The sequence below is a fragment of the Macaca thibetana genome, chromosome 17, assembly GCF_024542745.1.
Source record: "Macaca thibetana thibetana isolate TM-01 chromosome 17, ASM2454274v1, whole genome shotgun sequence".
Lineage (NCBI taxonomy): Eukaryota > Metazoa > Chordata > Mammalia > Primates > Cercopithecidae > Macaca > Macaca thibetana.
The window spans coordinates 23,978,569-24,005,708 of NC_065594.1; the positions used below are offsets into that span (position 1 = coordinate 23,978,569).

At 45.5% G+C, this 27,140-nt stretch overlaps 1 protein-coding gene and 1 long non-coding RNA gene across 3 annotated transcripts in view; one reads left to right on the forward strand and one right to left on the reverse strand.

Moving 5' to 3' along the window:
• Window positions 1–27,140, forward strand: part of SLC25A30 (solute carrier family 25 member 30) — a 76,788-nt gene that overhangs the window by 26,077 nt on the left and 23,571 nt on the right. The window lies entirely within an intron of this gene.
• On the reverse strand, window positions 20,605–27,081 carry LOC126940398 (uncharacterized). Of its 2 annotated transcripts, none has more exons than XR_007720736.1 (3): window positions 26,883–27,081; window positions 25,478–25,623; window positions 20,605–21,044 (listed from the first exon to the last, which is right to left on the reverse strand). It is a non-coding gene; the product is annotated as an uncharacterized LOC126940398 (long non-coding RNA). The 2 variants fall into 2 exon arrangements; XR_007720735.1 differs by having other exon boundaries at window positions 20,605–21,049.

The window sequence follows — 27,140 nt, forward strand, 5'->3', positions numbered from 1 at the left end:
TCGTGATCCACCTGTCTTAACCTCCCAAAGTGCTGGGATTACAGGCGTGAGCCACTGCGCCCGGCCCAGAATACTACTTTCTTTATATTCAATGAATAATATAGAATAGATGGGAAACTTGTATCTGCTGCTCAGAGCATCCTTTCCCAATAAGCAAAGCTACACAGGTTATTGATTCATCATTAGGGTGCTTGTTAAATCTACATCCTGAGCCTCAATTTCTGTGTCTGGAAAATGGGGGCAATAATTCCTATCTTCCATGGTTTGTTACAAGGATAAAACAGAATAAAGTATTGTGAAAAGAAAGGAAACACTTGGGACCCCAACTCACTATGCCAAAAGAAAAAAATTAAGCTGAAAGCTGAGTAATGCAAGAAGCTACCTTTTAGGCCAGGCGCGGTGGCTCATCCTTTAATCTCAGCACTTTGGGATGCTGAGGTAGGCAGATCACTTGAGCCCAGGAGTTCAAGACCAGCCTGGGCAACATGGGGAAAATCCATTTCTACTAAAAAAATACAAAAATTAGCTGGGTGTGGTGGTGCACACTTGTGAGCCAAGAGCATGCCACTGCACTCTAGCCTGGGCAACAGAGGGAGACCCTGTCTCAAAAAAAAAAAAAAAAAAGGAGTGGGGAGGCAGGTGCGGTGGCTCACACCTGTAATCCCAGCACTTTGGGAGGCCGAGGCAGGCGGATCACGAGGTCAAGAGTTTGAGACCAGCCTGGCCAGCATGGTGAAACCCCGTCACTACTAAAAATACAAAAATTAGCCAGATGTGGTGGTGGGTGCCTATAATCCCAGCTATTCGGGAGGCTGAGGCAGGAGAATTGCTTGAACCCAGGAGGCAGAGCTTGCAGTGAGCCGAGATGGTGCCACTGCACTCCATCCTGGGTGACAGAGCAAGACTCTGTCTCAAAAAAACAAAACAAAACAAAACAACAACAAAAAGAAGCTGCCTTTTCTTTTGTTCCTAAGAGACAGCTACAGATAAAGGGTTAAATATCTCCACAGGTAGCTATTCTATGTTCCCTTTATCTTCTGTAAAATGTTGATTTACTGATGCCAGGTAAATATGTAATTGACAATTTCCCTTACCTGCTCCTTCCCTCTTGCAACATGTGGATTCAGTAATGTGACTATAACCTCCCTCTTCTCACTCCAGCGCACGCTCCCCCTGTAAATATTTGAAGCCCTCAAAATCATCTCTGAAGAAAGACACATACCAGAGACTGTTTCTGTGATTCCTTGTTTGTTTCTTCCAGGAATGTTCTTAACCTTGGCAAAATAAGCTTCCAAATTGATTGAGACCTGTCTCAGATACTTTTGGTTTACCGTATGTAACACGCATAGCACACAGACATTAATATATGTGCTGTGGGCCCAAGAATTAATTGCTGAGGTACATTTTTTTATTTTTAAAAATGTGTACTACGTAAAAGAGACAGAATCTCAATATGTTGCCCAGGCTGGTCTTGAACTCCTGGGCTCAAGTGATCCACTCGCCTCGGCCTCCCAAAGTGCTGGGATTTCAGGCGTGAGCCACAATGCCCAGCCCTGAAATACATTTTCAATTGAGTATGTGTAATTTTATAATTAATAACAATACGAATAGCTTTATCAGTGAACCAACCTTTTTTTTTTTCTTTTTTCTTTTTTACCAAATACCCAGACTTCAAAGAGAGAACCAAACTTTTGGCAACCAGACTAACTAGTTCAGAAGTTAGAAAAATTGGACTCTGGCCGGGTGTGGTGGCTCACGCCTGTAATCCCAGCACTTTGGGAGGCCGAGGCAGGTGGATCATGAAGTCAGGAGATCGAGACCATCCTGGCTAACACGGTGAAACCCCATCTCTATTAAAAAAATACAAAAATATATATATATATATTAGCTGGGCGTGGTGGTGGGCGCCTGTAGTCCCAGCTACTTGGGAGGCTGAGGCAGGAGAATGGTGTGAACCCAGGAGGCAGAGCTTGCAGTGAACTGAGATCTCGCCACTGCACTCCAGCCTCGGCGACAGAGCGAGACTCCATCTTAAAAAAAAAAAAGGCAAGAAAAATCGGACCCTTACCAAGGTTAATTTTGAGTGATTAGCAAAAGCAACACATAAGAAAAGACATATATGTCCATCCAAGCTGTCCTAGAAAATCCTCCTTGAGTTAACATTTTACTTGGTATAGTGTAATTCTTGGTATTAAACCTTAGAATTGTATGATCTCGCTTTGTTTTCTACTAAGTCCCTGGAAACGTTTAAAAAAATATCCTCATAAGCTGAATTCCACAGTGGCATTTGCATTTTATTGCCTCTGTCAGCTCTAACTACTTACGCCAGGGTCACCTCCCAATGAATAGTGGCTCATGATTCAGTTTACTGTACAAAGTAGCTATTCGGCCTTGGGACTTTTTAAGTTTGGAAGAATTATTCTGAAGGTATTTTCTTCAGTCATCTGGAGTGATTTCCAGGGAATCTTAATTCCATTTCATTGCCCTCCTGGAGTCTTGCTGTTTTCTCTTGACTGTTCCGGGTTTTTCTGGAGGTGAGAAATGTTACTGGAGGGTAGTGTTAAAGGTCAGAGGATGAACAGATGCAAGGTCAGGATGAGTCTGGAGGGAGTTGAGGAAAAGAAAGCTCTTTGGCAAAATTCTAGAGTCTTTCTCAGACAACAAGTATTATTGGACCGCAATTATGTTCAAAATATTGTGCTTAGGGCAAGCAGGGTATCTCATGCATGTAACCTCAGCATTTTGAGGTGGGAAGACCACTTTTGCCCAGGAGTTAAGAGACCGGCCTGGGCAACGTAGGAAGACCTCATCTCCACAAATAATAAGAGAAAAATTAGCCTGGTGTGGTGGTGCCCACCTGTGGTCCCAGCTACTTGGGAGGCTGAGGTGGGAGAATTGCTTGAGCCTGGCGGTTGAGGCTGCAGTGAGCCATGATTGTGTCACTGCACTCCAGCCTTGGCAACACAACAAGACCCTATCTCAAAAATAAAATAAAATAAAAATAAAAATATTGTGCTCACTGATGTGAAAGAGAAGCATCAAGACATGATATCAACACTAGATTTGAGATATGAGATATAAACTTATTAAAGTTAAATAATACAAGAGATGTACCAAGATAGGTTGACTGTCAATATTAATTACTGAATAATAGCATCAATAGGCCGGGCGCGGTGGCTCAAGCCTGTAATCCCAGCACTTTGGGAGGCCGAGATGGGCGGATCACGAGGTCAGGAGATCGAGACCATCCTGGCTAACACGGTGAAACCCCGTCTCTACTAAGAAATACAAAAACTAGCCGGGCGAGGTGGCGGGCGCCTGTAGTCCCAGCTACTCAGGAGGCTGAGGCCGGAGAATGGCGTGAACCCGGGAGGCGGAGCTTGCAGTGAGCTGAGATCCGGCCACTGCACTCCAGCCTGGGCTACAGAGCGAGACTCCGTCTCAAAAAAAAAAAAAAAAAAAAAAAAAAAAATAGCATCAATAAAACCTTTTATGGAGTTAGATTTATTCATTCATAACATACTTGGTTCTAGGCATCTAAGCCCTAGGTTTCTTGGTGAACAAACAATTTGTTGAGCCTTTCTTTTTTTTTTTTTTTTTTTTTTGAGACGGAGTCTTGCTCTGTCGCCCAGGCTGGAGTGCAGAGACATGATCTCGGCTCACTGCAAGCTCCACCTCCCGGGTTCACACCATTCTCCTGCCTCAGCCTCCCGAGTTGCTGGGACTATAGGCACCCGCCACCACGCCCGGTTAATTTTTTGTATTTTTTAGTAGAGATGGAATTTCACCATGTTAGCCAGGATGGTCTCAATCTCCTGACCTAGTGATCCAACCTCCTCGGCCTCCCAAAGTGCTGGGATTACAGGTGTGAGCCACTGCGCCCGGCCTGTTGAGCCTTTCTAGAGGGTGGGAAGTTTGACTGTGTGAACTCCAAATATCTGAGATACTGGTTTCTTAGTCAATTTATAAAGTGCCAATGTAAGGGACGTGTCCGTGTCACAGCCTCAGGAGGTCCTGACATGTGCCCGAGGTGGGCACAGCTTGGTTTTATATATTTTAGGGAGACATGAGACATCAGCCAATATATGTAAGATGTACATTGGTTCAGTCCTGAAAGGCGAGACAACTCAAATTGGGAAGCGGGCTTCCAGGTCATAGGTAGGTAAGAGACAAACAGTTGCATTCTTTTGAGTTTCTGATGAGCCTTTCCAAAGGAACAATCAGATATGCATTTATGTCAGTAAGCAGAGGGATGACTTTGAGTTCTGTCTGTCCTTTGTCCACAGGAATTTATCTTAGTAGCTAATATTTTTTTTGAAATAGAATGGGAGGCAGGTTTGCCCTAAGCAGTTCTCAACTTGACTTTTCCCTTTGGCTTACTGATTTGAGGGTCTTGAGATTTATTTTCCTTTCACAGCTGGGCCTTCAATAACAGGTTAAAGGAAGAAAGTGGGAAATGACAGTGTGAAAAATCCAAGATGAATTTATGGGACTGTATGCAAATAATTTGAATTTTTTCTTCCCAACGGATCTGCTGGACCAGGAGCCTTTTTTTTTTTTTTTTTTTTTTTTTGAGACGGAGTCTCGCTCTGTCGCCCAGGCTGGAGTGCAGTGGCCGGATCTCAGCTCACTGCAAGCTCCGCCTCCCGGGTTCACGCCATTCTCCTGCCTCAGCCTCCCGAGTAGCTGGGACTACAGGCGCCCGCCACCTCGCCCGGCTAGTTTTTTGTATTTCTTAGTAGAGACGGGGTTTCACCGTGTTAGCCAGGATGGTCTTGATCTCCTGACCTCGTGATCCTCCCGTCTCGGCCTCCCAAAATGCTGGGATTACAGGCTTGAGCCACCGCGCCCGGCCCCAGGAGCCTTTTAAGAGATGAAATGAAAGGGAATTGTTAAGAGGTTTAATTTTTAACAGCGCAGCTCTGAGCTCTCCACAATAAGGTCAATTGCTTTCACTGTCTTGTCAGAAAAGGTCTCTGTTATGCGGAAACCTGGCATGACATGCAGGATAAAGGTCAGGGACAAGCTTGGGGCACGTAATGAAAAGCTGGGAGCAGAGTGGGAATGATGGCGCTTTGAACCCAGCCCCTCTGCAGTGTCGAGATCAACAACCATGGGACCTGCACCAGCGATGTCACCTCCCAGACACCCTGGATTCCAACTGAGGGAGTCAGTGTCTCTGCTGAGCTGGGATGGCTTTTCCTGTTACAACCAGGACACCAGGAGCTGCAGGGTCCTATAGGGGTGGGAGACTCAAGTGAATAGACCTCGTCCCACTGAACTGCCTTTGCAAAAATTGTAACTGAGGGAATTATGACAGTGAAAGAGACCTGACCGAACCGACTCCATCTTGCTTCTAACCTCCAAGCTATCCTTGCTCATTACTGGTCAAACTAACTTTGGGAGGAAGTTAGTTTATACTTTAACTTTGAAGCAAAGATGATAACAGCCCTTTTCCAAAACAGACTCCCTTCTTGCCTGGGGACCAGTCTACTTTTGTGGGACTAACAAATTAGCTACAAGATTAGAAATTATGGTTTAGGGCCAGGTCCGGTGGCTCATGTCTGTAATCCCAGCACTTTGGGAGGCCGAGGCGGGTGGATCACCTGAGTCAAGAGTTCGAGACCAGCCTGGCCAACATGGTGAAACCCTGTCTCTACTAAAAATACAAAAATTAGCCAGGTGTGGTGGCGGGCGCCAGTAATCCCAGCTACTCGGGAGGTTGAGGCAGGAGAATTGCTTGAACCTAAGAGGTGAAGTTTTCGGTGAGTTAAGATCGCGCCACTGAACTCCAGCCTGGGCGACAAGCGATACTGTCTCAAAAAACAAACAAACAAACAAACAGAAAATAATTATGGTTTAGGAGTCATGCATCCTGAGGCTTCAAGATTCTCAACCTCCCCAAATTGCTTCTAGGAATAACATCACTGTTGTAAAGTCTAAAATCAGGGCTTGAGCTCTTTTGCAGACCCTTCATTCCCATGCATCACTGACACCACCCAGACCCATAATCAGGCTCATCTGGTCTTGTGGCCCCCACCCAGGAACTGACTCAGTGCAAGAGGACAGGTTCGACTCCCTCCCTGTGATTTCATCTCCCACCCGACCAATCAGGACTCCCCACTCCCTTGTCTCCTACCTGCCACGTTATCCTTAAAAACCCCAACCCCAGAGTTTTCGGGGAGAATGTTGTGAGTAATAATAAAACTCAGGTCTCCCATACAGCCGGCTCTGTGTGAATTAAACTCTTTCTCCATTGTAATTCCCCTGTCTCAGTAAATCAGCTTTATCTAAGCAGAGGGTAAGGAGAACCTACTGGGCAGTTACACCAGCCATCACTGCACCTGATAGGATTCGGTTCCCTGGGGCTCAGTAGGACTTACCTTGGCTTTGAGAAGGGTGGTGGAGAGAGGGCCAGTGAAATCACCTTTGCAAAAATTATAACAGTGAGAGAATTATAGCAGTGGGGGAGATCTGATCTAACCAACTCCCTCTTGCCTATAGCCTTCAAGCTGCCTTAGTTTTTACTGGGCCAAGCTAACTGTGGGAGATACTCAATAATAGACCTTCCCCAAAACTCAACTGCCTATGTAAAGCTACTGAGAGACCACCAGGCTAGGCAGAGGAGAGGAGCCTGAATTCTGCTAAGGTGTAGACATAAACCACTGCTACCCATCATTCTGGAAGTCATAAGATATGCAACTTCCCCAATGCCTCCTGCAGATAACATCACTACTGTAGAACCTAAGACTGGCTTTTTGAGATGCCTTTTCAGGTTTTTTGCATGTCTAATGCCGATGATGGTTCCACTTGGACCCACCAACCACTCCTGTGGCCCTACCCAAAGCAAATCGGCACACAGGAGGACCATTTCCTACACCCCTGCGATGGCACCCCCAACCAATCAGCAGCAAGCACCCGCTTCCTCCCCCAAACTACCTTTGAAAAACTCCTAACCTCCAGGCCTTGGACAAGATAGATTTGGGTGATGATGCGTCTCCCACGTGGTGTGGCTGGCCTCAGGTAAATTAAATGCTTTCTTTACTGCAGTGATGTGGTCTCCGTGAGTTGATTTTGTTTGTACAGCAGGTAGGAAGAACCTATCAGGTATTCAGCACGAGTGGGAAGGGAGTCCCCCGTCTTAAAGGAAGAAGGAAATGTAGAGGTCACTCAGGCTCACCAGGATCACCTGACTTGTTGGTGACAGAGCTAACCCTCATCTCTACCATGCTTTCTTGTCTTTTGCGGAAACGTGTTATCGCTCAACTCCTGACCAACTGGGTGCCAGGAACGATCCTCAGTAATCTCCTCTTCAATGTGTCTCTGATGCTATCATTTGCCTTTTTCTTCCTCTCCAAATCATCTCTTTATTCCCCTTTCCCCTTCACTTCGTTCTCGGAAGAAAAGTCAGTATCCTTCATTTCAAAGTTTATCCTGTTTGTCCTGCCTTAGTTCAGGTTACTGTGGCAAATTACCACAGACTGGGTGGCTTAAACAACAAACATTTGTTTCTCACAGTTCTGGAGGCTGGAAGTTCGAGATCAGAGTGCTAGCGCGGCCAGGTTCTTTCTTTCTTTTGGTTTGTTTTACATTCAGGGGGTACATGTGCATGTTTCTTACATGGACATACTGCATACCGGTGGGGATTTGGGCTTTAATGTATCCATTACTCAAATCGTGAACATGGTTCCTGATAGGTAATTTTTCTTTCTTTTTTTTTTTTTTTGAGATGGAGTCTCGCTCTGTCGCCCAGGCTGGAGTGCAGTGGCGCAATCTACGCTCACTGCAAGCTCCGCCTCCCGGGTTCACACCATTCTACTGCCTCAGCCTCCCGAGTAGCTGGGACTACAGGCGCCTGCCACCACGCCCGGGTAATTTTTTTGTATTTTTAGTAGAGACAGGGTTTCACTGTGTTAGCCAGAATGGTTTCGATCTCCTGACCTCGTGATCCGCCCGTCTTGGTCTCCCAAAGTGCTGGGATTACGGGCGTGAGCCACTGCGCCCGGCCTAGGTAATTTTTCAACTTCACTCCCCTCCCAACCTCCACCCTTTTGGAGTTGCCAGTGTCTATTATTTCTGCTTATGCCAAGGCTGGTTGTTGGTGAAGGCCCTTTTCCTTGTTCACAGATAGCTACTTTCTGCTTGTATTCTCATCTGGCAGAGAGTAGAGAGAGGAAGCAAGCTCTCTCCTGTCTCTTTTTTTTTTTTGGTGGAGTCTCACTCTGTTGCCCAGGCTGGAGTGCAGTGGTGCGATCTTGGCTCACTGCAACCTCTGCTCCTGGGTTCAAGCCATTCTCCTGCCCCAGCCTCCCAAGTAGCTGGGATTACAGGTGCGTGCCACCATGCCCAGCTAATTTGTGTATTTTTAGTAGGGACGGGGTTTTACCATGTTGGCCAGGCTGGTCTCAAACTCCTAACCTCAGGTGATCTGCCTGCCTTGGCCTCCCAAAGTGCTGGGATTATAGGTATGAGCCACCACACCTGGCCCTATTATTATTATTATTTTTAAAGTGTCATCTCTCCCAGGAAGATTTCTTTTTTCTTGCTCGGCCGCCCAGGCTGGAGTGCAATGGTGCAATATCCGCTCATCGTAACCTCCGCCTCCTGGTTCAAGCAATTCTCCTGCCTCAGCTTCCTAAGTAGCTGAGATTACAGGCGCCTGCCACCATGCCTGGCTAATTTTTTTTTGTATTTTTAGTAGAGACAGGGTTTCACCATTTTGGCCAGGCTGGTCTTTAACTCCTGACCTAGTGATCCACCTGCCTCGGCCTCCCAAAGTGCGGGAATTACAGGCATGAGCCACCATGCCTGGCCTTTCCCAAGAAGACTTCTACGAACCTGTCCAGGCCATTATACAATTTTGTTTTTTCTTTTTTCCTCTTCCATCAGACTGTAAATCTCTAAATGCAAAGGCATTTCCCTACCTTTTGTACCCAGCATGACAATCAATCGGTGGTTGTTAAATGCATGCATTTAAATAAAAAATTCATTTATTTTCCACAGCAACATGTAAGATTTTTGGTGAAATGTGAAATGTTTCCATTTTTACCAACCACTCTCCACAGATTTAATCAGGTTTTTTTTCTAGGCATATTTCCTCTTGTGGTTCTGTTTCATTTTCTACTTTACTAAACCCAAGAGGAAACAAATATTCAGGATACACATTGGTAGCTAGACATTCTGTTCTAGTTTGCTGGGCCAGATAATCAAGTGAATGCAGATCTTCAAAGGAAGTTGAATTTGTAAACCACAGTCAGACAAAATTAGCAATCAGAAATGCCATTGTCCTAGGCAAGAGAATCTCTTTACAGCCCCTCCTGTGGCTGGCTGTGGAAGCACCACAGCTAGACAGTTCACCTCCCGTCGTGTTCTTGCTGGATAACTTGCTGTTATGATTCATTTTAAGGTGAAGCACTAGTGCATGAGAGCAAGTAATAAGGTGTGAAGTTGAAGACATTCATCCTGGACAAGCCCTGGTAGTGTTCCCCTGGTATTCTCATAGCAACCGAGGACAGGAAACAATTCTCAGTCGAATCTTGTAAATTTCCAGATCGGCTTTACTGATAACTTACCTAACATTTATTTAGCACTCATATCATGCTGTGTACGATAGAGTTACACTGAAAAAGCCATCTGACCATTCTATCAAGTTTCCCTTCCTTCCTTCCTTGCTTCCTTCCCTCCCTCCCTCCCTCCCTCCCTCCCTCCCTTCTTTCTCTCTCTCTCTCCTTCCTTCCTTCCTTCCTTTCTCCTTCCTTCCTTCCTTCCTTCCTTCCTTCCTTCCTTCCTTCCTTCCTTCCTTCCTTCCCTCCCTCCCTCCCTCCCTCCCTCCCTCCCTCCCTCCCTCCCTCCTCCTTTCCTTCCTTCCTTCCTTCCTTCCTTCCTTCCTTCCTTCCTTCCTTCCTTCCTTCCTTCCTTCCTTCCTTCCTTCCTTCCTTCCTTCCTTCCTTCCTTCCTTCTCTCTCTCTCTCTTTCTTTTTAGACAGAGTTTCGCTTTTGTTGCCCAGGCAGGAGTGCAATGGCGTGATCTTGGCTCACTGTAACCTCCGCCTCCTGAGTTCCAGCGATTCTCCTGCCTCAGCCTTCAGAGTAGCTGGGACTACAGCTGCCCGCCACTACACCCAGCTAATTTCTGTATTTTTAGTAGAGACGGGGTTTCACCATGTTGGCCAGGCTGGTCTCAAACTTCTGACCTCTGGTGATCTACCTGCCTCAGCTCCCCAAAGTGCTGGGATTACAAGCGTGAGCCACTGCACCCAGCCTTCTTTTCTTTTTAGTATAAATGGAAAGAGGACAATGAACACCACATACAAACTACTTTGTTAAATCATCCTTGGTTTTTGTTTTTCAGTGAACTTTGATTAAAGGAAACATATTTGGGGAAAGAGTCATTCTGTTTATTTATGTGGACATTGCATTACATCTGAGAAATAGACAGAGTGTCAAGGTACAGAGGGCACTCTGTTGCCTAGATCAATCAGCCCCAGCCAAGGTCTAGTTATCCCTTTTTAGGTAAGTAGGTGAAAGGGTGATGGTGGTAATGTCAGTACTTGCATCTCTGGATATAGAACTTTTCCTAGACTATTGGAAAGTCAAAATTAAGGCTAGGAGTTCCAGGTCATATAGAGACCTCTAGCCATTAAAAACCCTTATGTGGTGTTCACAGAGCAAGTTTGGCATTTGTCCACTCTGAGAGGAATGCATGTCCTTGTGACTCGAATCATCAACTGAGATCTGGCCTTGACCTGTGGGGAAGGACGTGACGAGGAGAGAAACCCAGCAGGACATTGTTATCAGCTCCAGCATAAGCACGAGGGTGAAATGCATCTGCTTCTAGAGCTGCCCTTCTGCAGAGGAATTTGTTAGTTACCCGGCATTGGTTGAGTGTCTATTCTATTTAGAGCTCCTGTTATGTGGGCTAGCTAAGTATCAGCTCTTTAGGTCATAAATACATTGAGCATTTTGGGAAGATACTTAATATGTGTGTGGCTATGTATTTCTCTAACAACTATCCCCTAATTTTTTTTTACATGATGCATTATGTCCATATTAGATTCTGTACAGGGTCCCTTTCCTTTCCTTTCTTTTCTTTCTTTCTTTTTTTTTTTGAGACAGGGGGAGTACAGTGGTGTGATCTCAGCTCACTGTAGCCTCAACCTCCTAGGCTCAAGTGATCCGCCTACCTCAGTCTCCTGAGTAGCTGAGACCACAGGTGTGTGCCACCATGCCCAGCTAATTGTTGTATTTTTTTTTTTTTTAAGAGACATGGTTTCACCATGTTGCCCAGGCTGGTCTCCAACTCCTGGACTCAAGCGATCCACCTGCCTTGGCCCCTCAAAGTGCTAGGCTTATAGATTTACAGGTGTGAGCCACCATGCCCAACCTTTTCTTTTCTTTTTTTTCTTTTTCTTTAACTTACAATGCTTTAATTTTTTGACAGCTTTAATTGAAGTACAAATGATATACAAAAAATTGTGCATATTTAAGTGTATACAATTTGATGACTTTGGTTATAATGCACACATACCTGTGATACCATTGCCACAATCAAGGTAACAAATATGTTCATCATCTCCAAAAGTTTCGTTGTGCCCCTTTTTCTGTCTTTTTATGTGTGTGTATGCAAGGAAGAACACTTAACATGAAATCTACCCTCTTAACAAATTTTTAAGTGCATGACATGCTATACTATTAACCATAGGCACTATGTTATACAGCAGATGTCTAGATCTTAATCATCTTGTGTAACTGTAACTTCACACCCATTGAAAAACTCCCTATTTCCTCCATCCTCTGGCAGCCTCCATTGTATTTTCTGCTTCTCTAAATTTGATTATTTTAAAGGCCTCATGTAAGCGACATCATGCAGTATTTGTCCTTCTGTGACTGACTCATTTCACCTAGCATAATGTCCTTTAGGGCCAGCCGTATTGTTGCAAATCAACCCCTAACAATTTCATGCCTTGATTCTGTAGTAGCTCCCGTTCACATGAGCGGTGATAAAGTGTGCTTAATTGTGTGTTTGAGTCAGGTCTTTATACTCTTACTGCATGAAGCCATCCACAACCATGCACATGAGTAGTGTCTGTGTAAGAGCAGGCACAGTCAAACAGAAAGTACTCTGTTTCTGGCATGTCTGCAGAGCTTGGACACTGGTGTATGCAGAGACCCTCACAAGACTCTCCTTAAAACCCAAAGTGATTTTAAAACTTATGGTCGGACGTGGTGGCTCAGATCATATCACTGTACTCCAGCCTGGGCAACAGAGTGAGACTCTGTCTCAAAAAACAAAAAAACACCAAATTAAACCACTTGAGGTTGTACAAGAAATAGTCGGAGTGACTGAATCCTGCTGTGGAATCAATAACATGTGATTTGCTTAAAGATTTACTTAAGTAAGTTATAAATCTAGGATACTTTTTTTTTTTTTTTTTTTTTCTGTAGCCCAGGCTGGAGTGCAGAGGCTTCCATCTCAGGAAATGTCTCCTGTAGGTTGTGTTTGTTTGTTTGTTTTGTTTTGTTTTGTTTTGAGACAGAGTCTCACTCTGTTGCCCAGGCTGGAGTGCAGTGGCGCAATCTCAGCTCACTGCAACCTCTGCCTCCTGGGTTCAAGCGATTCTTCTGCCTCAGCCTCCTGAGTAGCTGGGATTACAAGCGCCCACCACCACACCCGGCTAATTTTTGTATTTTTAGCAAAGACGGAGTTTCACCATGTTGGTCAGGCTGGTCTCAAACTCCTGACCTCGTGATCCACCTGCCTCGGACCCAAAGTGCTGGAACTATAGGCATGAGCCACCACACCCGGCCAGATGCCTCCCATATCTTTGAACGCCTCCCAGGTTCAAGCAATTTTCCTGTCTCAGTTTCCCGAGTAGCTGGGATTACAGGCACCCACCACCATGCCCGGCTAATTTTTGTATTTTCAGTAGAGGCGGGGTTTCACCATGATGATCAGGCTGGTCTTGAACTTCTTGCCTGAAGTGATCCGCCTGCCTCGGCCTCCCAAAGTGCTGGGGGAGCCACCGCGCCCGGCCTATGATGCACATTTTGTTATTAGTTTTACATATACAGTGTTATCAGTGAGGAAAACCATAGGCAATAATACCCAGTTAAAGTGGTCTTTTTCTCAAGAAACAAGAAGCCTGGAGGTAGAAAGTTGCTGGCATTGGTTTAGCTGCCCGATAATGTCAATAAGACGCTGACCCTTTCTGTCTTTCAGTCTTGCCTTTCTTAGCACGTGGGCCTTTTGTTAACATGCTTGTTACTTCGTGAGAGTGAGATTGTGGCCACAGCTGCAGGTACCATGTTTGTATTCAAGCACGAGAATGGGGAAGGGGCAGTGCCAGTGACCACTGCTCCTCGGCCTCTCCTCTTTGTGCAGAAGTAAAGCCTTTCTCAAACACTCCCCCTTACGCTGCCCAAGAGTTTCATGTTTGTCTCGTTGTACAGAACTTGTCACGTGGCCATGCTTAGCTGCAAGAAAGGCTGGGAAAGAAATTTGTTTTGTTTTGTTTTGTTTTTTGAGATGGAGTCTCGCTCTTTCGCCAGGCTGGAGTGCAGTGGTGTGATCTTGGCTCACCGCAACCTCTGACTCCCTGGTTCAAGTGATTCTCCTGCCTCAGCCTCCCGAGTAGCTAGGATTACAGGCATGTGCCACCATGCCCAGCTAATTTTTGTATTTTCAGTAGAGATGGGGTTTCACCACGTTGTATGGTCTCGATCATGGACCTCATGATCCGCCTGCCTCGGCCTCCCAAAGTGCTGGGATTACAAGTGTAAGCCACCGCGCCCAGCCGGGAAAGAAGTATTTAACATTTTCAGCTTCCATAGTGGAGGCTGGCACAGCAGAGGAGGATTAGAAATAAGTTGCCCTACTAATGGCTTCTAGAGAGTCCCCACCAGTCCTTCATTAGGGAAGGAAGATGTGACCAGAATCTTTTCAGTGGCTTCCTTTTGTGGCATTTAGATGTAAATTAGATTTTTCAGGGTTTCAAGGAGCAGGCACATCCTCAGATTATTTCCATGAATGAAGGCCAATTATAAGGCTACATGGGGAAATAAAGGACACAGGAAGTTGTCTCAGGCCACGTGATGAGGCCATACAGGAAGTGGTCGGGGATGTACTTGTAGCCCCGTGGCTCTGATAGCAACTCTGGTGGCACCATCACAATACCTAGAAGTGACTCTTCAGAACTGGGCAACTGTGGGGATCCCTGGTCTGGGGCTCCACCATGACAGGGATGGAGCTGTTTTGCTTCTGACTCTACTGCTCTCGTCTGTATCAGCAGATTTTCACTCGTACCTTATGTCAAATGTCCCGAGAGTTCCTGTGGGACAGCCTTCACCATCCAGCAGAGGGCCACTATAGGGCAGAGCTCTCAAGGCCACCTCGGGCCTCTATCCATGTCTCCCTTGACCTATCTGTGTGACCGGGTGATGGGTCATGTGTAACCACTGTTGATCACACTCAGAGGGGATTGTGGGTGAGATGGGCTCCCCGGGGCTTTGGAGGAGGTAGTGAAACAATGGCTAGTCCTGGACCCTGGCTCTAGGCCATCTGCTAAGCTGTATCAAACTAGCCATTTTTTTTTTCTTTTTTGGTTGTTAGTTTCTATTTCATAATCATCAACTTAACTCTGCAATCCAGCTAGGCATGGAAGGGAACAAGGAAAACATGGAGCCCAAAGGGAACTGAGCGAGAGCACAAAGATTCCAGGATACTATGAGCAAACCGGGTGGAGGGGCACTCTCCTGAGCTATAGAAGGAATGGTCTGGTGGTTAAGATAAAACACAGTCAGCAATGGTGATCTTCTTGCTGGTCTTGCCATTCCTGGATCCAAAGCGCTCCATGGCCTTCACAATATTCATGCCTTCTTTCTCCTTGCCAAAGACCACATGCGTGCCTTCCAACCACTCAGTCTTGGCAGCGCAGATGAAAAACTGGGAACCATTTGTGTTGGGTCCAGCATTTGCCATGGACAAGATGCCAGGACCTGTATGCTTCAGGATGAAGTTGTCGTCATCAAATTTCTCCTTGTAAATGGACTTCCACCAGTGCGATTACGGCATGAGAAGTCACCACCCTGACATATAAACCCTGGAATAATTCTGTGACAGCAGGGACCTTATAACCAAATCCTTTCTCCCTAGTGCTCAGAGTGTGAAAGTTTTTTTCTGCTGTCTTTGGAAACTTGTCTGCAAACAACTTGAAGGAGACGCAGCCTAAGGGCTTGCCGTCGATGGCGATGTCAAAGAACACCGTGGGGTTGACCGTGGCTGATAGTACAAGGCTCCTGGTGGTGGCAGCATCTGCAAAGCCCATTTTTAAAAAATGCAGCTATTTCACTATTTATACAATCATTCATCTTTCTATCTTCATTTTCTTGAAATTAAATCCCTAAAACCTTTCTGCCTTGACTATGCAGGGTGCCAGAAAACCAGAACAAATAATAACCAAAAAGGTCACATTTGTATTGCTTTGGTGGTGTATGTTCATATATATATATATATATATATATTTTTTTTTTTTTTTTTTTTTTAAAAAATTGATAGGCTGGGCACTGTGGCTCATGCCTATAATCTCAGCACTTTTGGAGGCCGAGGCCAGCAGATTGCTCGAGGTCAGAAGTTCGAGACCAGCCTGGCCAACATGGTAAAACCCGTCTCTACTAAAAATACAAAAAATTAGCCTGGTGTGGTGGTGCATGCCTATAATGCCAGCTACTCTAGAGGCTGAGGTAGGAGAATCACTTGAACCTGGGAGGCGGAGGTTGCAGTGAGTCGAGATCGCACCATTGCACTCCAGCCTGGGCGACAGAGTGAGACTCTGTCTCCAAAAAATATATATATGTGTGTATGTATATGTATATATATGTGTGTTTGTATATATATATGTGCATATATATATATATAAAGAGAGAGAAATAGAGAGAGAGAAGGGGAGAGAGAGAGAGAGGTGAAATTTGCATAGCATTTAACTGTTTTCTTTTGTTGAGATAGGCTCTTCTTCTGTCACTCAGGCTGGAGTGCAGTGGCGCCATCACAGCTCACTGCAGCATTGACCTCCTGGGCTCAAGTGATCCTCCCACCTCAGCCTCCAGAGTAGCTGGGACTACAGGCACGTGCCACCGTGCCCGGCTAATTTTTGTATTTTTTGTCAAGATGGGGTTTTGCTATGTTGCCCTGGTTGGTCTCCAATTCCTGAGCTCAAGCGATCTGCTCACTATGGCCGCCCGAAGTGTTAGAGTTATAGGCGTAAGCCACTGTGCCCAACCCATTTACGTGTTTTAAAGTGCACAACTTGGTGACATTTAGTGTGTTTACAGTGTTGTGCAACCATCACCTTTACCTGGTTCCAAAAGATATGTTTTTGAACAAGTGTGCATGAGTGTTGGGGATGATATTTCTCCTGTATTGAAAAGACTCTGTCAACGTTGCCTGCTAGACTGGCCCCAGGTGCTATAGGTTTATGGACCTAAACGCCTTTCTTGACTTTGCATAAGGAAAAGGTATCTTCCTGACCAAAAGTCTCGGGCAACTCTCCCAATTCTCAGAAACTCCTTGGTCTTTCATGGTCTGCCATCCCTCAGCTGCAGAATTTGCAGTGAGACGCTATGTGTTCACCGAAGATTATTGTTTAACCATTTTATGGCTATTTAGATAGCAGTTAAATTTACACAAAAACAAACAAATGATGACCAAACCAAGTCACTGTCAAGGTCACAGGTGGCTATGTCTAACAAAAAAACAGAAGCTCTCCTTCAATTCACCCACTGGGAGAGGAATTTTTCAGCAGCATAAGGCCTCAAGATGAGTTGTCAGAGGGTAAGCTGCTGCTCAACCTAAACAACTATTTATTTATTTATTTATTTTTGAAACAGAGTCTTGTTCTGTCACTCAGGCTGGAGTGCGATGGCACGATCTTGGCTCACTGGAACCTCCGCCTTCCAGGTTCAAGCCATTTTCCTGCCTCAGCCTCCCAAGTAGCTGGGATTACAGGCACACACCACCATACCCAGCTAATTTTTGTAATTTTAGTAGAGACAGGGTTTCACCATGTTACCTAGGCTGGTCTCGAACTCCTAGCCTCAAGCGATCTGCCTGCCTTGGCTTCCCAAAGTGTTGGGATTGCACTCAAAACAAAACAAAACAAAAAGACAAAGAAACAAAAAAACGAAGAGTATGGTTTGATTGGACTTTTTTTTTTTTTTGAGATGGAGTTTCACTCTTGTTGCCCATGTTGGAGTGCAATGGCGTGATCTTGGCTTACCGCAATCTCTGCTTCCCGGGTTCAAGCAATTCTCCTGCCTCAGCCTCCTGAGTAGCTGGGATTACAGGCATGCACCACCATGCCTGGCTGGTTTTTTGTATTTTCAGTAGAGATGGGTTTTCACCATGTTGGCCAGGCTGGTCTCAAACTCCTGACCTCAGGTGATCCGCCCGCCTCGGCCTCCCAAAGTGCTGGGATTACAGGCATGAGCCACTGTGCCCAGCCTGATTGGAATTTTATAATCAGTATTTTTTTCAAAACTGGATTTTCATTTTAGTGGGCTATGAACAGTATGAACAAAAAATAAAATAGAATAATAAAGAATACGGTGCATTACAGATTAAGTATTCCTTCTAGAAATGTTTGTCTCAGTAGTGTGTTTGTGTGTATATGTGTTTACTGGGTTATGATGTAAAATGCATTTCTTAATGTGGGTTATAGTTTAACAAGTTTGAAAGCCACGGACATAAATGGCTTTGGACCCGTCAGAACAGCTCAGACTTTTTTCACCAGCCTTGGGCCTCAGCCAGCTTCCCTGACCCTTCCACTATTGCCAGATGGAAATGTCATGGTTATGTTCAGAGTCCTTGTGCTAAACTCATGTATGCTCTTTATCAGAGGCAAAAATGGAGCATGACAGTCTGTTCTTAGGGCAAGTTCCAAGAACTGAGAACACAGTCCTCACAGGGTCATACAACTTTCAATTTTCCAGTTCCTAAACCGGTGTCAGTTCTGACTGTGCTCTCCTTGGTTATTCTGTGAATATACTTGAACGATCGAGGGCGTTTCTGCAGTGACGAGCTGGGGCACTGTCCTCCCTGACGCTCCGAAAAGCCACACTGCAGAACACTCTGGATAAAATTACCCCTGGGAGCCACCTGTTTACTACCCTTTATGCTTGAAGCTCTCAGCATGCAGTGCCCCGGATCACTTACAGTTCCCCAACTTCTTTTTCATGAAAAGAGCCATTCATTTCATCTCTTGGAGGTTGCAATTTGCCCTTTAAATTTTGCCTGTGATAAACTTAAGTCTGATAGCTTGCTTTGGCAGTACCTATGTGAAAGCAACTCGGAAAGTTAGAGAGTGAAATATTTAGCCAAATGATGGGCTAAAAAAGATAATACAAGCAATTCCAGTTAAGGTTCAGATTGAATTTCTTCTTCTTTTTTTTTTTTGGGGGGCCAAGGTCTCATTCTGTTGCCCAGGGGTGCAGTGGCACGATACGGCTCACTGCAGCCTCAACCTTCCTGGGCTCAGGTGATCCTCCCACTTCAGCCCCCTGACTAGCTGAGGACTACAGGTGTGTGCCATCATGCCCAGCTAATTTTTGTTTTTTGGGTTTTGTTTGTTTGTTTTGGTAGAAACTGTGTTTCGCCATCTTCCCGAGTCTTCTGTGCCCAGCTGTTCTGAGATTTCTTTTTTTTTTTTTTTTTTTTTTTGAGACGGAGTCTCGCTCTGTCGCCCAGGCTGGAGTGGAGATTTCTTTTCAGTGTTATCTTGAGAATTCCTTTCCCCATCCTCCTTTGCTGGTCTTTTATTTCCTGAACTCCATTTCTCAGTTTCTTCCTTAGTTCTGGGGAAGAATATCCTGCATTAGCTTTCTTGGGGACACATACATGAAAGAGGTCAATTCTTTAAGAGCTTGCACCTGTTGGGTGTGGTGGCTCATGCCTGTAATCCTAGCACTTCGGGAGGCCAAGGCAGGTGGATCACCTGAGGTCAGGAGTTCGAGACCAGCCTGGCCAACATGGTGAAACCCCATCTCTACTAAAAATTCAAAAATTAGCCAGGTGTGGTGACACACACCTGTAGTTGCAGCTCCTCAGGAGGCTGAGGCCTGAGAATCGCTGGAACCCAGGAGGTGGAGGTTGCAGCGAACTGAGATTGCATCATTGCACTCCAGACTGGGTGACAGAGCAAGACTCCATCTCAAAAAAAAAAAAAAAAAAGAGCTTGCACATATGTAACTTTTGAATTCTCCCACTGCTGGTGTGGTTAGGTGGATATTATCGTTTGGCAATGATTTCCCCTCAAATTTAAGTCATTGCTCCATCATTTTCTAGTTTCCAGAATTGCTATTGAGAAGTTTTATCATTATTCTTAATCCTTTAACTGTGATTTGTTTCTCTTTTTTTGTCTCTCTCTCTCTCCCCACCCAAATTAGGCTTTAAAAGTTAAAAAGAGGCCGAGTGCGGTGGCTCACGCCTGTAATCCCTGCACTTTGGGAGGCCGAGGCGGGCAGATCACGAGGTCAGGAGTTCAAGACCAGCCTGACCAACACGGTGAAATCCCGTCTCTACTAAAAATACAAAAATTAGCCAGGCATGGTGGTGCACACCTGTAATCCCAGCTATTCAGGAGACTGAGGCAGGAGAATTGCTTGAACCTGGGAGGTGGAAGTTGCAGTGAGCAGAGATCACACCACTGCACTCCAGCCTGGGTGACAGAGCTAGACTCTGTCTCAAAAAAAAAAAAAAAAAAAAAATGTTTAAAAGAAGGCTGGGCTTGGTGGCTCATGCCTGTAATCCCAGCACTTTGGGAGTCCAAGGTGGGCAGATCATGAGGTCAAGAGATTGAGATTAGCCTGGCCAGTATAGTGAAACCCCATCTCTACTAAAAAGACAAAAATTAGCTGGGTGTGGTGGCATGTGCCTGTAGTCCCAGCTGCTCGGGAGGCTGAGGCAGGAGAATCACTTGAACCTAGGAGGCGGAGGTTGCAGTGAGCCAAGATTGCGCCACTGCACTCCAGTCTGGACGACAGAGCGAGACTCCATCTCAAAAAAAGAAAAAAAAAATAACATGAACAAACTGGAGAAGGGTATAACTGGCAGAAAAATGCCCAGGGATGAAGGTAGCAAAACTCAATGACAACAGAAAGGCTTACCTTCCTCACGGTCCCTGCTGATGGATCAGACACAACTTCCCTATAAAAATGGGACATATAATAATTGTAGGGAGCCGGGCATGGTGGCTCACACCTGTAATCCCAGCACTTTGGGAGGCTGAGGCGGGTGGATCATCTGAGGTCAGGAGTTCGAGACCAGCCTGGCCAACATGATGAAATCCTGTCTCTACTAAAAATACAAAAATTAGCCAAGAGTGGTGACGCATGCCTGTAGTTGCAGCTCCTCAGGAGGCTAAGGTAGGAGAATCGCCTGAACCTGGGAGGCAGAGGTTGCAGTGAGCCGAGATGGCACTACTGCACTCTAGCCTGGGCGACAGAATGAGATCTGTTTCAAAAAAAAAAAAAAAAAAAATTGTAGGGGGCCAAGGGAAAACTTCCCTTTTGCTGTCTGAAGCCTTGCTGAAAATAAATTCACAAAAGGCAAATTAATAGGAGAAATGCCGGACAAAATTTATTAATGTGCATGGGGGAAAATCACAGAGCGATTTCTTCCCCACACAGTGGGGTAGAGAATCTTGTTACAAGAGCATCCGGTAAGACTGTCAGGAGGTCTTCCTGAAGGTCTCATATCCTCTTCTTGAGTGAAAGGGAGATGGGGAAACGTGGATGATTTAGGAAGGTAGTAAATGATCTTCAGGGGAAGTCAATGGAATCGAAATATACAACGGCCTGGGACAAACTCTGTTGGACCCAATGAGCAAACAGTGGTTTGTGACGAAAGTCTATCCATGTGTGTGGACCAAGTTGTCTTTCTTCTTGCAATGAGTTCAGTTAATGAAAACTTGAGGAAGGGACCAGAGGTAACTGTTTTCTTTTTTGGTGGATCCAGACTTCAGGCAGACAAAGGACCTTCAGAGTACAACTTCCTCCTGTGCTACGGGAGAGACAGAGGATCGAGAGACAGGAAGATGGGAGGAAGGTTAGAGAGATGTGGCCTCTTGTTCAGTTCAGTATGTCAAAGCACCGTGTTTTGGGGTAGCAGTTTCAGGACCCAGCCCAGTATAGTTCCCTAGTCCTGGTGCCCAGTCTCAGATCTCTTCAAGATAAACAATCTCATTAATGTCCTGATTTTTTTTCATCATCCAATTACCCAGCTCATCTAGGCTGGTATATCTGTTGTTATATGATCATGTAACTCTGGAAGGTTTAGAGTTAAATATAGAAACGACGAGCTAAATCAAACCCATAGTACTAATATTTTTAGTACTAACCATTAAGTGTAAGACAATCTGCATGTGTCTGCTATTCATGCGAAGTGTAGTAGTAAAGAAAGAAATTATCCTCATAGGGAATCTTACAGATTACCTTGCAATTTCAATTTAAAATGTGCAATTGATTTTATATTTGTGACTTTAAAATGAAGGTGTGAGATAATTTGGTAAAGTGTATACATTGTACTGATTGTATTAAGATAATCTTGTTACAAGAGTGTCCGGTAAGGCTGTCAGGAGGTCTTCTTCAAGGTCTCATGACAGTTGCTTCTGCTACTGTTACAGGCTGTTACAGGCTGTGCCATTTCCCCTTTTACCAAATGAACCCCAACAGGCTCAGGAAACGACAGCCAAGGCACAGCTGAGACCAGACTGGAATATTCAAATGCAAATTTTGCTAAAGGCTCACATAGGGATCGGCAAACAGTTTTTGTAAAGAACTAGATTGTGAAGATTTTATTCTTTAGGGCCCAGGAGGCAAAACTGAGATTCTGTAGATACTTACATAACCATTTAAAATGTAGCCACTTAAAAAATATAAAAACTGGGTCGGGGGCGGTGGCTCACGCCTGTAATCCCAGCACTTTGGGAGGCCAAGGCGGGCAGATCACTTGAGGTCAGGAGTTCCAGACCAGCCTGGCCAACATGGTGAAACCCCATCTCTACTAAAAATTAGCTGGGCATGGTGGTGGGCACCTGTAATCCCAGCTACTCTCGAGGCCGAGGCACAAGAATCGCTTGAATCCAGGAGGTGGAGGTTGCAGTGAGCCGCGATCACGCCACTGCACTCCAGCCTGGGCGATAGAGAGAGACTCAGTCTCAAAAAAAATAATAATAATAAAAATAAAAAATAAAAAAATATAAACTATTCTTAATTCTGGGGCTATACCAAGACAGGCAACTGGATAAATTGGTCCATGGACCATAATTTGCTAACCCTTGGGCATAAAATTTAAAAAGATATCAAAATAAATAAATGCAGAGAATAACGCAAAATTAAATAAACCAGATTTCTAAGTACAACTCACCAGACTTCACATGAGTTTCCCTGCACTGTTGTTCTTACCATTGTGTCTACTGGAACACATCTAAGGAAGCAGAAGTACTTTTGAGCAGGGCTTACAACTGTGGTGATATCAATGGGAAGGGACAGACAATTTGAAAAAGCCTCCGTCCTGACCTCTGTCTTCCTGCCAACTCTCAAATTATAGAGACTCTCCAAATGTGCTTGTATTTATTGGGGGCCCACAGTGCCCGGTACTATGCTGAGCACTAAGAATACGGTAGTGAGCAAGACTGGGTCCCTACCCCAAGGAGCTTACGGTTCCATGGGAAGACTGTCAAGAAAACGGCTCATTCTTTTGAAGTGCGGTAACTGTTCTCATAGCAGCATGGATGCACAACGTGGGCAGGCACCCACTGCACCCAGTTTTTAGGGACTAGGAGAGACTTCCTAGAGGACATGGTGTCCAAACTGAGGCCTGATGGATGAGAAGAACTTAGCAAGAGAAATAACTCAGCAGGTGCAATGCAGTGTGTGCCAAGTCGCAGCGGTAAAAGGGAGTGTCACTGTGTTTGGGGAGCTATGAGTATTTTATACGACCATTCAATGACTTACACAAAAGATGCATTCTCAACAAAGCACCTGTAACCAGGAAAAACAAATGCCCAAAGCAACATTCCTATAAAACAGGATTTCTCAAACTTCAGTACTATTGCCACTTTCCCGGGCATTGTTGAACGTTTAGCAGCATCCCAGGTCCCTACCAACTTGCCAGTAGCAAGCATCTAGAGTTGAGGCAACCAAAAAACTCCAGACATTGCGAATGTCTCCTGGAGGGCAAAATCTCATTGAGATTGAGAACTGCTGCAAAAAAATATAATGATAAAGAATGTCATGGGCTCATTCCCAGTACACCAGCTAGGAACACTGGCCTATCCAGGTGTTCTTGTTAGGAGTAGCCATGGCTCATTGCTGCTCCATTTTGCCAAGGAGAGGAGGTGACCAGATGTCTCAGTCAGATACAACCTCCTCCTTCCACCAACCACCAATTGCTACCCCTGAAAGGTCTGACTAAGGCCTTTCATTCTGCAAGCACCGAGGGACCCCCATCCAGAAAAACCTGCTAGACTCATTCTTGGCAAGATGCAGGTCCATATTATCTGCACCATTCCTGTAGTTTAATGTGGTTACACAAACATTTACCAAATTGTAGTTGATTCCAAAGCATTTGTTTTTTATTGCCACTATATAGTGCACATACAGTTGCCAAGATGATGAAAACAGGATGTGGGTAAAAAATGGTTCCTGCTGCCCAGCTCCTCATAGAGATTGGCATCATCCACCTAAGGGAGTGTAGTGAGGGTTTTTGGCTGTATGGATCTTACTGTTTTAACAGTTTGCTAATAAAAGTCTTAAGTGGCAAAAAAAGTCCAGCTACTTGAGAAGTGTCTATGTGGCCGGACTTTAGAATACAGGATTGAGAGGCAAGTACATGAGTGACGCGGATAGGGAACTAGATTCTTACCGCTGGAGGGCTCTAAGGACCACTGGTCAGGGGCCTTGTGTGCCAGCCTGAGGGCTTACTTTTAATCTTGAGGACACTGGGGAGCCAATGAAGAATTTTAAACTGGTGAGTGCCATGGCCGGATGAATTCAAATTTCTACAGCACTTACATTTTACAAAGTACGTTTCTGCACACGTCATCTCATTTAACATTCTGTAGGGAGGGTATTGTTTCCATTTTGCAACTGAGGACTTTAATGAACTCAAGGCCAGAGAGCTAATAAAGTTGTGACCAGGACTGAGTAGAACCTAGGTCTTCATTTCCATATTGCTACCTGGGTGTGTTAACTGTAGTCAGATAAAAAACATGCACAAAGAGCCAAATAGGGGGAAAGTTGAAGCCAAACAATAGATGAAAAAGAAGCTGCTTCCAATAGGGACTAGCACTGAATAGTTCATAGATATATTTCTGGACTTACTACTTTTTTTGTTATTCTTTTTTTTTTTTTTTGGAGATGGAGTCTCGCTCTGTTGCCAAGGCTGGAGTGCAGTGGCACAATCTCAGCTCACTGCAATCTCCGCTTACCAGGTTCCAGCAATTCGCCTGCCTCAGCCTCCCAAGTAGCTGGGACTGTAGGCAGGCAGCACCACGACCAGCGAATTTTTGCATTTTTAGTGGAGACAGGGTTTCGCCATGTTGGCCAGGCTAGTCTTGTACTCCTGACCTCAGGTGATCCACCTGCTTCGGCCTCCCAAAGTGTTGGAATTATAGGTGTGAGTCACGGCGCCCGAACTTTTTTTGTTATTCTTGTTTCTAAACTGGTTATGCTGCTGCAACCAAGTTACTATTCCCTAGAGAAATAGTTTCCAATTCATGGGCCAAGACCCTTGGGGGAACCCAAGGTTACTGCAGGGGGCCCACAAATTCAATATGCATTTTCATAATGGACACTGAGAATACTACCATCTATTTTATAGGGACTCCAGAGTTTTAAAAAATTCATTTTTCTTTCCAAAAGATCTTTGGCCAGGCATGGTGGTTCATGCCTGTACTCCCAGCACTTTGGGAGGCCAAGGCAAGAGGATTGCTTGAGTATAGGAGTTTGAGGCTGCAGTGAGCTGTGACTGGGCCACTGCACTCCAGCCTGGGTGACAGAGCGAGACCCTGTCTTGAAAAGCAAAACAAAACAAAAGCACAAAAAAACCCACAAAGGGATCTTCATACTTGAAGTTTGGCGATTCCTGTGTATTTCTAAGTATTATGTGAGTATTAGCACAGGCTGGTGGGGCTTAGGGTAATGGTAGACTTTGGGTGTCCAAAAGCTCTACAGGAGAGGGAGGAATCCAGTACTTAGTATGCAGTGCCACACAGTCATGAGTCTGGAAAGGACTTGGTGAGGTGAGTGAGAGGTAGAAAGCGTCATGTTCTTATTTCCCTGCCCTAGAAAGGCAAGCATTCCAATGACTTTCCCCCACAGGCTGGGGATTGTATTTGTTTTTATGGCCAGAATTCAGGGGATACTTCAAACGGGTCCATATTTTATTGATTTCAAAAGAGTGCGTGGCAAAAATCCAGGTACTCACCTAGAGTCCAGTTTGGAGGACAGAAAAGGGATTGTTTAAGCTCCGCCTGGGGCCTGAGCTGGAGACACAGAAGGAAATGAGATAGATGGCCCGGGGCCCTGGTTCTGTAACAGGCCAGTTATCTCATGAAAACTCTGTTTCATCACCTGTAAAATGGAAATAACATTTCTTTGGCTTGAATGAATCAAGGAATGTAAAGATTCCTGGAGTACCACTTTGCATCAATAGATGCAAGTTTTATACATATGCATTTATTCTTTTTTCTTTTTTTTTCCGAGATGGAGTCTCGCTCTGTCGCCCAGGCTGGAGTGCAGTGGTGTGATCTCGGCTCATCACAACCTCCACCTCCCAGGTTCAAGTGATTCTCCTGCCTCAGCCTCCCGAGTAGCTGGGATTACAGGTGCCATCACCACATTCGGCTACTTTTTGTATTTTTAGTAGAGACGGGGTTTCTCCATATTGGTCAAGCTAGTCTCGAACTCCCGACCTCAGGTGATCTGCCCGCCTTGACCTCCCAAAGTGCTGGGATTACAGGCGTGAGCCACGGCACCCGGCTTCAGCTACTTGGGAGGCTGAGGCAGGAGAATCACTTGAACCTGGGGGCCGGAGGTTGCGGTGAGCCGAGATGGCGCCACTGCACTCCAGCCTGGGCAACAAGAGCGAGGCTCCGTCTCAAAACAAAACAAAACAAAACAAAAATATACCTGGGTGTACTTGAACACAAACACTGCAATACCATTAAAAAATGTGATATATTAATATACAACTATTTACATATATGTATATTATATATATTATATATGTAAAAGTTTCTACTCATATAGTATGGTTCTTTTAATTTTTTGGTCCATTTGGACATTTTCTTTTTTTTTTTTTGAGAGGGAGTATCACTCTGTTGCCCAGGCTGGAGTGCAGTGGCGCGATCTTGGCTCACTGCAACCTCCGCCTCGCGGGTTCCAGCGATTCTCCTGTTTCAGCCTCCTGAGTAGCTGGGATTACAGGCGCCCGCCACCACGTCCGGCTACGCTAATCTGTACATTTTATTATTTTATTTTTTTATTTTTTTGAGACGGAGTCTCGCTCTGTCACCCAGGCTGGAGTGCAGTGGCCGGATCTCAGCTCACTGCAAGCTCCGCCTCTCGGGTTCACGCCATTCTCCTGCCTCAGCCTCCCGAGTAGCTGGGACTATAGGCGCCCGCCACCTCGCCCGGCTAGTTTTTTGTATTTTTTAGTAGAGACGGGGTTTCACCGTGTTAGCCAGGATGGTCTCGATCTCCTGACCTCGTGATCCGCCCGTCTCGGCCTCCCAAAGTGGTGGGATTACAGGCGTGAGCCACCGCGCCCGGCCTAATCTGTACATTTTCAAGCTAAAAGCTGGGGTATAAAAAAATAAGGGCAAATTTACTTCCATCCAACTGTGAAGGTTCACGCGGGCACAGAGAACCGCCCCCTGAGAAGGTTGCTTTTCCAGGGTTCTCGATGCGTTCCCCAAATTTCTCTTCCACCTCCCAGTCGATATCAGAGGCCACATCAGGCGCCACCGAGTCCGAAGCAGCTTCCTCCTCAGGCAGCGGCAGTGGAAGATCCCGAAAGGGACTTGGGGCTGGCCCCGCCCCTAAGTGTCTCTGTCGGGGGGGGGGTCAGGGGCGTGCCATGGGCGTGG